This window comes from Pteropus medius, unplaced genomic scaffold (genome assembly GCF_902729225.1).
Source record: "Pteropus medius unplaced genomic scaffold, Ma_sr-lr_union100, whole genome shotgun sequence".
NCBI lineage: Eukaryota > Metazoa > Chordata > Mammalia > Chiroptera > Pteropodidae > Pteropus > Pteropus medius.
This window is the reverse complement of record NW_024344253.1, coordinates 10,454,784-10,465,688: the sequence shown is the minus strand read 5'-3', so window position 1 is coordinate 10,465,688 and position 10,905 is coordinate 10,454,784. Positions and strand designations below refer to the sequence as shown.

Below are 10,905 nucleotides of genomic sequence, written 5' to 3'. Positions count from 1 at the left end.
GCATCTGTGGGGCTGAAGTCCAAAGCAACACGCAGGCGGGCCTTGCAGGCTTATTCTTTGAAGAGTCACTAGAATACTTGATTTTTATTTTATTTTATTTATTTATTTTTTACTATTTCAGCAGCTCCCACTATGAGGACATGTTCTCCTCATCTACAGAAGCCCTTTTCAAACATTACTGAGAAGACTGATAAGGAGAAAAAGCATCCACTGATGGGTTCTCAGAAAGAAAGCATTCGATTTAACTACAGGGCAAGACGGCTCTGATTACCACAGGCCCAGCTGACAGCAAGGTTGCCAGGCAGCACTTGCTCTGCCAAGAGTGGTGGTGGAATGAAGCAGCCATGTGGTTTGTATTACCATTTTTCAGCTTTTTAGGGTTTAGAAAGGAGAACGTCACCAGCGATGATAACGCAGTTTGGAATGAATATGTTTTCAATGCAGTGTTCGGTAACTGCTAATTTGTGTTAAATTCTAAAGTCCATAGTCACATTTTGCAATGTGTACAAGATAAAGCATAGGATATGTAATGATCCTACTATATGCAAATAACAAAGTTTCTGGCCAAATTCTCTTTGAAAAAAATAAAAAAATCTCTTCAGCATTTCTAAGCTGCTACTTACAGCCTTTATAAAGATAGCGCTGGAAAAAGAAACCAAAGCCAAACAATAAGCTAAATTCTGCCTTCAATTTACTTACACCATCTTCTTTAAAGTCAGAGTTGAGTTTCTGAAAAAATGGCTCAAGTCAGAACTTGTCACTAATTAATTTGTGTAAGATTGTGTTAAACCATAAATGCAAATGTTTTAATTTGTTATTTATCATCTAATTTTTTTAGTTTAAAAGGAGAGAGAAATCTGGGATTATTCACTTTGAATTCTACTGGGTATTCTTGGAAATATTATTCTCAGAAAGTCTGAAACACTAAATTGGAACAAATGATTCCATTCACAGACAAATTTGCGAAGTCGTATGGGTTGCTGCATTGAGTTTAGTAAAATACCTTATAAATTAAGCTCTTCCTCAAATAAGCATATCCACCTCGCTCTCAGTGGGTCCAAATAGCATTGCTTCCAGTCTCACCCCTTAAAGAAACTTAAAAAACAAAAAAAAAACCCTCATATTGTTCACAATCATTTTAGTAGAATTCAGATTCTATTGCCTTTTTATAGCATTTTGAGGATTCTGGGAAACCCGTAAGACATTGCATTCCTGGAAGCAAAGCCTTTCTGTCAGAGGACATAAAGCAGCAGAAACCAGGAAGAATCCATAGCTGGTGCAGTCATATTTCTGCAAAGACTTTCAAATAAAGTAAAAATATAACTTGTCAGTCATGATACCCTGGTCTAAACAAAATGCAGTTTTACTTAAAGAGATGTTGTCAAACATAGTCATTTGGGTTCCAAAATTATGCTTCGCAAAACACTAAATTAGTTTTGTCAAAACATAACCTTGGTTCTGAAAACATTGTCAGAGCTTTCAAAGTTCAATAAAAGAAGGCAACATTTGTGGTTTAGGTGGACATTATCCTCTGTATTTATTCTACATAACAGCCATCAAGCCGTCCGTCCATCTGCCTATCTATCCACTCATCCAGCAAGCATTATTAAATTCTTATGTGCCAGGCACTTTGCTGGACCCTGGACACAAAGATAAAAAGATACAGCTATAGTCTCAAGACTAGTAGTCATAGCGAGGAGACAGACATGAATAAGTTGCCACCGTCAATAAAATGGCCACTGTAATAGACACGCAGAGAAAGCAGGTGCCAAGTAAAGGCTGGGATATAGAACTGGTTTAGGATACTCTGGGAGCTAAGATGAAAATAGACTATTCTGTTCTTTAAGACCTGGTATTCAACTTCCCCTTAATTTTCTTTAGTGATGCATGTGAATACACAGGGAGCCTTCCTGGAGAGGATGAAAGACAAGAAGGAGGATATTTCGCCACTGCTGATTGGTGGGTTTGTCCCCCACTAGCTGTATCTACATATTTGTCTCCCCTCTCAAGGAAACATATGAAGATGCAAATGAGTGAGAATGATGCTATTGTATGAATAGTCTAAATCTGATCTAATTTACTTAGAAGCAAATATTTTTGAAAACTCATACTTAATTACATCTTATGCTTGTCAGATTTCAAATAGATTGTGACTATTGGGTTGTTTCATTGCAGTTGACAATGACGTGTTTTAAAAGCTTGACAAAGACATCCTGAAGGAGTTTACATTCTCCCAAGGTTAGATGGTTTTTTAAATGCACCATTTCAGGAACAAATTGTAGAAAATTTGACTTCAGATTTTATTTTTGATTACTCTAGGTAACATCAGCCACGTAAACTGTGACAATTGGAACTGTCTTCCTACTTTCCAAACAGTAATAATAAAAAAAGTGTGGTTGGACTGAACATTTCTTTATGGCTGGGGAAGTGCTCTCTCTACCATAGCACTTTAGTAGAGCCCCAAAGGGAAATCCTGAAGGCAAACTTGATGGCTTTATGGCAAATCTTCTGAAAGTTTTTGAGTTCCAACAGAATATATTAGAGGATGCAGTTGAGTAATTTATCCATTAGACCAGGAGTAGTGATGGCTGGGGTGGGGAATTCCTTATTCTGGAATCTGTAAACCTAGCGGATGTGAAGATTAAAGAAAGTGCTGGACAAAGCAATATTCTCTTTATTTTATAGGTTAAAAGGGCTGTGTCTTACACATAACTGAACAGACTACTGTAAAACCAAATAATAATGTAGAATTTCTCATTTTTATTTTTGCACAATCTATCCAAAAGCGATCAATTGAGGAGATTGTTTGCCAATCTTTTTTCAGTCTTTAAGAACTAAAATTAGAAATTCTAGATCAGTGGCAACTTGGTCCACTTCTTTTGGTTAGTAGCATCTGAAATGCTACTAATATTTCTGCCAAACAAATAAACTGTACTAAAACCATTGAGAGGCTTTAGAGTTTATTAAATTAAAGGCAGAGAATGAATTTACTGTGAATCTCTCAGCAATGTGAGTCTTTAAATCTACTTGCCATCTATCTCAGAATTTTCACTGAATTTTGCTTGATGTTGGCTGTAGTCACCTTGACACCTGGATGTCAGGAAGAGCTCAGTGGCTCAACGCATGACCACACTCAGACCTGCCTAAGTTTCCTGGGAAGTATCAGCAAGTATTTCTGAGACCACATGTCTTCCTAATGCAAGTTACAATACTCTTCTTGGCTACTTTGTTTAGAAGTCCATAATCAGAGTCTATTTATTTAACTTAAATATATTTTCAAGTTAAAAACACGACCAACAAACTGAACCTCATTAGTCTCCGTTCACTAGACAGTGAACACTTACCATCTATTGTTACCCCAGGACCCCTGTGAAGACATCTGGGTAAGACCACCAGAGCTGCCTCTCGGCATGTGGTGCTGAGAACAGCCTTCTGCACCCTCTGGGGGAGAGAGGAAGGCCCTGGAAATGGTGAGTCTCTGGATTACAGTGCCCTAGATGGGAAACCCTGCTTCTCTCAATGCCTGGTGTCTACTAAAACTTGCTATTTGGAGGCCTTTCTTTCCTGCCTATTCCTGTAGGCCTCTTTCCTCAGTACCAGACCGTGTCCTCTTCCTTAGCTCATTCACCGTAGGCAGGCATTCCCACACAGACTCTAGCTCTGTCATGGGCACTTCTGATTTCAGCTTGGAAGCTGTGTCCCTTTCTTGTTTCTTAGATCAAATTGCTTTGGGCATTGGTGGGAACTTGTCCCGTTGCCCTCTCCTTTGTTCTCACCCTTCCCCCTGCCCTGATTGACTCCAGTATTGCCAGTTCTTACCCGGCTTTCCTTCTGTCTTAAAGTTTACCCCACTTGCTATATCATTTCTTCTACCTCTGCTTCCTTCCAGTGCCATTGAGCACAATGGGATTTACTGCTGACAATAAGCACCTTGGCGTGAATTATTTTATTTGACCCTTTGATGACAAGAGAAATAGAGATAAGGGCTTTAGAAACTTCTAAGGCGAGGCAGAGAGAAAGGGAAAGTCACTGCTGAAAGAGAAGTAGAAAGAAGCTTTCAGAGCAAGGGGTGGGGGTGGAGAGGAGAGAGAGGAAGAGAGGGAGGGAGGGAAGGGAGGGAGGGAGAACATGTGCACATGCAAGCCCCGAGAAAGAGAAACAGAGAGAGACTGAGAGAAAGAGACTGAGAGAGACTTCTAATTTGTTAGAAGTAAGTCACTAATTCCTAGGAACATTCAAAGGTAGGGAACTGGGCTACACTTTTGAAAGAAGTAGTGTCAAAGTATTTGGGACATATTTTAAAGCAACCAAACCATTAAAGAGTGTTAAACAGGAACAATGACATGATCAGATTTGCTTTTCAAAAATATCACTTTAAATGGAAAACAAATTAAATAGGACAGTATTCGTTAATAGATATTAAAGTGATCCTGATGGGAATTGCTGGTAGGGCAGAATAGGATGCTTTTGAAAATTAAGGGAAATGAAGTTTTTAAGATACATTTAGAAGGTAAAATATAACTTAGAGATTAATTGGACTTGGCAATTGCAGGTAGAGAGATTATTATAGATTCCTAGATTTCTGGTTTGCATAGATGCTTATGGTGTCATTCATTGACATGAAGAATACCAGTTTTAGTCTACAGTGGTAGTGGGGCAATCATGAGTTTTATTTAAGAGCAATTATATCTGTTACATGATTGTATTAACAACACCTAGCCTAAAGGCTTGGTCAAATATCTGGTGAGTGGCATGCATGGACCGCAATCTAATTTAGGCACGGATGTTTATCTACCACCAATGTCTATAAGTCACACTCATATATGTTTACAGTAGCTCTTCCAAGAAGTGTTTCCTCAAATAACAACAGGTCCCTCATAACTGAGGTACAGCAGTCATCAAGATCAACAACTAGATCCTCTCCTTTTCCCTGAGAACATTTTTATTATACGTTGTAAAGAGATGCTTAAGAAAATTGATGCTCTATCTACATACTATGTTAATATTTTAAAGCATATTTTATTGCTGTTAAAGCAAATTTCAAGAGAGCAAATTAAAAAAACGTTATTAGTGGCAATAAACAGGCCTGTAAATAGTGTGTCAGTAAAATGAAGGCAATCAAAGTGGCTCTTTGGCTACTAATATTTTCATAAAAGCTTTGATTAGTTATGAGGTAATTGTGAAAGATGATGAGTTAGACTCAAAGAAAGGAAAATAGTGTCTCTAGTTTAACAGCTGTGGAATCTTTTAATAATTATTGGAATATCTCCTTTCAGTAAACTTAAAGCTTGCTTTTTAATGCACAGTAGAATGCTCGATCTGAAGTATATATTTTAACTATCTTTTTTTATCACTTTCTTCTTCAGTGTAACTTTAAATTATAGTTGAGAAGGACAACATTTAGATTTATATGTTGCCTCTGTTGAAAAGATAGAAAAACTTCATAGGAAAAGCAAAACAAAGAGGCTGCATTTAAAATAATTGACTGTCACGTTTTGGTTATTAAAATGTGATTCTCCCTCCACCCATAGGTACCCGTCTTAAATGGTCATAAAAATTGTGTGCCTGTGTACACACAAAACAAGTGTAGTTAGTTGCTCAGTGTTTATGGGGGACATGCGAAATTATACCTTGCCTAGTTTGACCACAGTGTGAAATTTAAAAGTATAAACATGATCAAAAAGAAGAGTGGTTTTAAAAATGGAGAAACAATAACATTCCATTCTCCCAGAAACTTTTCAGTCTCTCAGTCAGACAGCTGCCCCCCACTCCCTTCTCCCAGCAGTCACTAGAAACAGCATCTCATTCTCCACACCATCCCCCACCTGAAAGTAAAGGGCACCATCAATTCTGAGAAAGAGATCGCCAAAATAACAAAACTTATTGGGGTGGATAATTTCTCAGAGAAACTGCCAATCGGCTACAGATGCAAATCTGCCTTCCTTACCCTTCACCCTAGCCCTTAGTTGGGGAAAACAACTTAAACCTCAGGAGCAACTTCACAAATGACACGGCTAGCTTGGAATATTTTGCTTGTACTTCCCTTCTGCCTTCTTTATTACACAGCTCTGTGTGTGTGTGTGTGTGTGTGTGTGTGTGTGTGTGTGGTGTGTGTGATGTCTTCTTGCCTTTTAATTTTGTTCAGGATTCAAAAAAGTTCTTTAACTGAAAATATCACATGAACATGGTTTAAAAAACAAACGACAGAAATGTATAAAATAAAAACTTTGTTTTTATTTTTTTATTTATTTACATTTATTTTTATTTTATACATATCTCCCTCTCTGCACCCCTGCCCCCTTTCCCAATTCTCTTAGCCAACAGAAGTTCTGAGAGGAGGAGTGTGTGTGTGTTGGGGTGGGGAGGAGTGGAAGAGAGAAAAATCATCTTAATATTGACTTATTTTTATTTTAAGAAAAAAAATATCACATACACATTCCTGCCTTCATCTTCCTGCACACACACACACACACACACACATACACACACACCACACGACAACAAAACAGCAACCCAAAAACAAACAAAAACCAAACCTCTGCTGTTTGGAAGTCTAAGAAAATTATTGGTTAAAGGTCTTTCAGATTAAGCTCATTCCAAAGACATTTCCAATATAACCAAACAATGAGAAACACTGGTATCCAGCCAGCCTCAGCCTCTACCATCTCTGATTTAGTGCAATTTGATGATGATTAGCTCAAAGAGGTGGAGACGGTTTCATGGAACAGGAAAACAAACAACCCAAAATTCTCCTTCATTTATTTATATTTAAAGTATTTTATTTTTATCTATTACTTTAAATAATAACTTCGTGTACATTTAGAATGATTTTTTTTTCGGTAGGAAAAAGTCTCTCTGCATTTTCTTCTTAATTATAAAGGTTTGCCAAATGTTTTCTGAGAACAGGAATCTTTCCTCATGGAGTCGTTTTTCTCAGCCTGTTAGGAGGGTCTCCAGTAGGTAAGCAATGATGTCAGTGCAAATGTTTTAGTACTCCTCTCTCATCCACGTTGGCTTAATATGTTTTACCTTTATGACTTGATTGTTTTTAAAGCAAATTGAAAATTTTGCTCATAAAAAGAACAGCAATTAATTAAATCTGTAAAGTGCCATTTCACTTGCTATCAATAACTTAAAAGAAAATCTAAATCTGTGACAAATGACCCAGAAGTTCAGTACTTGTTTGGAGGCGCCTCCTCAGATCAAAGTGTTATTTTTGAAATATTTAAATTTATTTTGTTCTTTTCCCCATGTCATTCTACTTAAAAAAAAAAACTTAAAAGAAATTTATTTCCAGGTCTTATTCCCTTTTTAACTACACACTTGAGTCTCTGTAGTCTGTTATTCCTCTGACTACCTATTCCTGCTTTTGTCATGAGATAGTGTAGAATATCGTTAAGAATAGGGGCTCAGGAAACAGCCTGTCCATACTCTAGATCTTGCTATGTAGCTTAGATGAATTTTCTTAATTTTGCTGCTATACGTCAGTTTTCTCAACTGTAAAATGGGAGAAAAATTTATAATTATAATGTAAACTCGAAAAGTTTTTATAAAGATTGAATGAGAAAGTATAAATAAAGCTCTTAATATAGTTCTATCCTTGAATAAGCCACAATGGAGAGTTTTAAAAATAAGATACATGAAACAAACAAACAAAAAATTAAACTTTCACAGCCCCCTCAGTAAAAAATAAGTTTTATTTCTCAGGAGAGAAATAACTTATGTTATTTCTCCAAATTGTCCTATATTTCAAATTTTATGATATTGGGTATTGAAAGTTTGTATTACCATAGTCTATTCTATCTGTGCCAGCCATGACGTAACTGACTGAGGATGCCAATGCAGTTTGTTGGTCTATGAATATGGAAGAAAAGGTCAAGAGAAGTTATATAGATCATAGATCAGATGGCCTAAGAAAAATATGTATTCACCACTATATTACTGATTGGAAGACACCAGGAAAATGACTAATATTTCCATGTTGGAGCTTATACATTGATGCATACAGAGATAGCATTCATGATCAAAGGAATTACTACTTACCATATCAATCTGAGAAATTGTAAAATTTCCGTGGCCAAGTATACCTCTCAAGGTTATAGAAAATATCCACATTAGTTCCTTTTCATATACATTTTGTCTACAATTAGGACATTTGTTTATTCCATAAAGAATCAATGTGTATCTCTTTAAAGCCTAGTAGCCCTACTCACAAAGCTATTGAGGTAAGTGATAATTCCAGTAGAGTATTTTGGGATATTATGGGAGCCCTTGAGGGACATCTACCACTCTTGGCGGGGTGGTGATGGTGACTGGTATCACAGCTAGGAGATAATATCTACAGATGATTATAAAAAGAAGCATAAAGGTTAAAAGAGTCCAAGGAGAGAGTAGAGAGCTCTACTGGAGAGGAGAAGATGAGCAATAATGCAGACGTCATAGGTTTGTTTGTAGATGGAGATGGATCCATGGTCAAAGCAGGGTTTTAATGAGTGTGAAGAGCATGGGAATATTTGCAGGTTGAAGAGGGGAAATTCAGGGATAGAAAGATTACAGGTACAAGGAAATGGGGGCAAGTTCTTAGAGGAGTTGATGTTGGACACCCCACCACTCTGGGGCTAGAGGAAAGGTCAAACGTGGGGACAAACTCTGATAAATATTACTGATTTCACTTTGATTAAAAAATGAATATTCTTTTGAGCATAAGGGTAAAAAACTATTTGTTTAGTTACAATTTTTTTGAATGCAAAAGAAGAGAAAAAAGAAAACAAGGAAATGAATTTTACAGTTAATTCTCTATTTAGAAAATAGTAACTTCAAATCAGTTTTCTAGTTTCATCTATCTTGCAGAAAGATTTGTTTTGTGTGGGTGTCTGTTGCTGGAAAACATTTTACATTTCTAATAAAATTCTAAGTGGTTAAAAAACTTATGTATACACAAGGCAGGGGCATCTTCATGTTATCAGATATTTGATTGCCTGTAAGGTTGATCTTTTTCGTATTTTTATTTCTTTTATGAATTTTCAGTTTTGTCATCTGAATGAAGCCTTTTTATGAAACACCTTCAAGCTAAAAAACAAAAGTCTAGCATCAAGAGAATTCAAGATGCTCTCATCTAGGGTGGCTGAATTGGAGAAGCAGGAAAAAAAATAACCAATACAGAAAAAGGTGCATGGAAATATAGACTCTCATATATGAAAGAGACATCAGTGGTTCCTAGTCTAGTCAATATCAACTTAATTAATCTTAGATGAGCAATTTCTCTGTGGAATACTCATGTAGCATTGTTTTGATCAATTTTAGAGATAGGAAGCTCACTGTCTCTTGAGGCTGCCCATTTCCATTTTGGATAAACTCTGATCCCCCCAGAATAACTTTGTGTGAAGGGATCAAGATTGTTAATATACAATATGAATAGCTAGTACTTACAGAGAGCTTCCTATGTGCCAGATATATTTCTAAATGTCTTACATGTATTAAGTCACTTAATGCTCAAAGAATCATCTTAGAAAGTTTTATCTTTATTTTACAGATGAGGCAAATGAAGCTCAGAGAGGCTCAATACATTTATCAATGTCATGCAGATAGTCAGTAATCGAGCAGAACATAGAACTCCAAAATTCTTGCTCTAGAGCCCATGCTCTTTCCCCTATCAGTATTTTCCTCTCACTGCATGCTTGTTCCCAGGCTTTCCCAACTCTCGATCAGTCAAGAAGATTCTATCTTTGCCCACTCAATTCCACCCCCGCCTTTTTTGAAGCCCATGGACATATCCGCTGTTGTTAGATTATTCGTTTAGACTTCTGTGATGTAGAATCAGGAAGAATGAGGAAAATAATAAAAAGAAGTCAGACTAGGGGATGATATTTCCGGGAAATATGGCACAAAATCAACATAGTACGAGAAAAACGTTGGAAGAAAAGGAGGAATTTTAATAGCATCACTAGAAATTATATACTTCATGGCATGCAAGAAATGCAAAAGAGGAAACTGAATCATTTATTCTTATGTTATTTTTTGTTAGCTTGACTTTGTCTTTTGATTACTGTGCCATTCTAACACTGGACTATACAGAACATAGATTTATGTTCTGTATAGTTACAGGGTTACTTCTATACTTTTTCTATACCTTTATACTTATACTTCTTCATAACTCAAATCTTCCTCCCTATTAAGTTCTGGAGCCAGCTGGCCCAGATGTAGCTTTTCAAGTATTTAAAAGATGCTTATCCTATCTAGTCCACTTAATTATTTTTTCTTTTCTTGGTTATACATTTCTAACTCCATCAGTTATTTTTTTTTTTCCTTTTAGAAAACAGCTTATTGAGGCATAATTGACACACAATGAACTAAACATATTTAAAGTGTAAAATTGGGTTAGTTTTGCCATATGTATATAACCACGAGTCATCACCACAGTTAAGATTGTGGACATAGTCATCACCCCAAAGAGTTTCCTGCGACACTCATTAATACCTTTTCCCTTCCTTCTGCCCTTTCTCAATCCACAGGGGACCACTGATCTGCTTTCTATCGCTATAGATTAGTTTGTATATTTTAGGTTTTCATATAAGTAAAATTATACAGTACATACTATTTGTTTTGGAGAGGAGAGGGTTTGGCTTTTTTCACTCACAATAATTATTTTGGGATCTATCCATGTTGTTTTGTATACCAGTAGTTTATTCCTTTGTATTGCTGAATAATGTTCCATTGTATGGATATACTTCAATCTGTTTATTCATTTGCCTGGTGATGGGCATTTGGGCTTTTATAGGTTTTTGAATATTACAAATAAAGTTGTTGTAAACATACACGTACAAGTTTTTGTGCAGACAGAAGATTTAATTTTTCTCGTGTAAATAACTAAGATGGGAATGATCAGACCATACGGTAGATGTACAT

At 36.3% G+C, this 10,905-nt stretch overlaps 1 long non-coding RNA gene across 1 annotated transcript; it reads left to right on the top strand.

The window, feature by feature from the left end:
- The first annotated feature begins 142 nt into the window (after window positions 1-142).
- On the top strand, window positions 143-3,647 carry LOC120607916 (uncharacterized). Its single transcript, XR_005654268.1, has 3 exons — window positions 143-349; window positions 1,882-1,959; window positions 3,363-3,647. It is a non-coding gene; the product is annotated as an uncharacterized LOC120607916 (long non-coding RNA).
- Window positions 3,648-10,905: the final 7,258 nt, after the last annotated feature.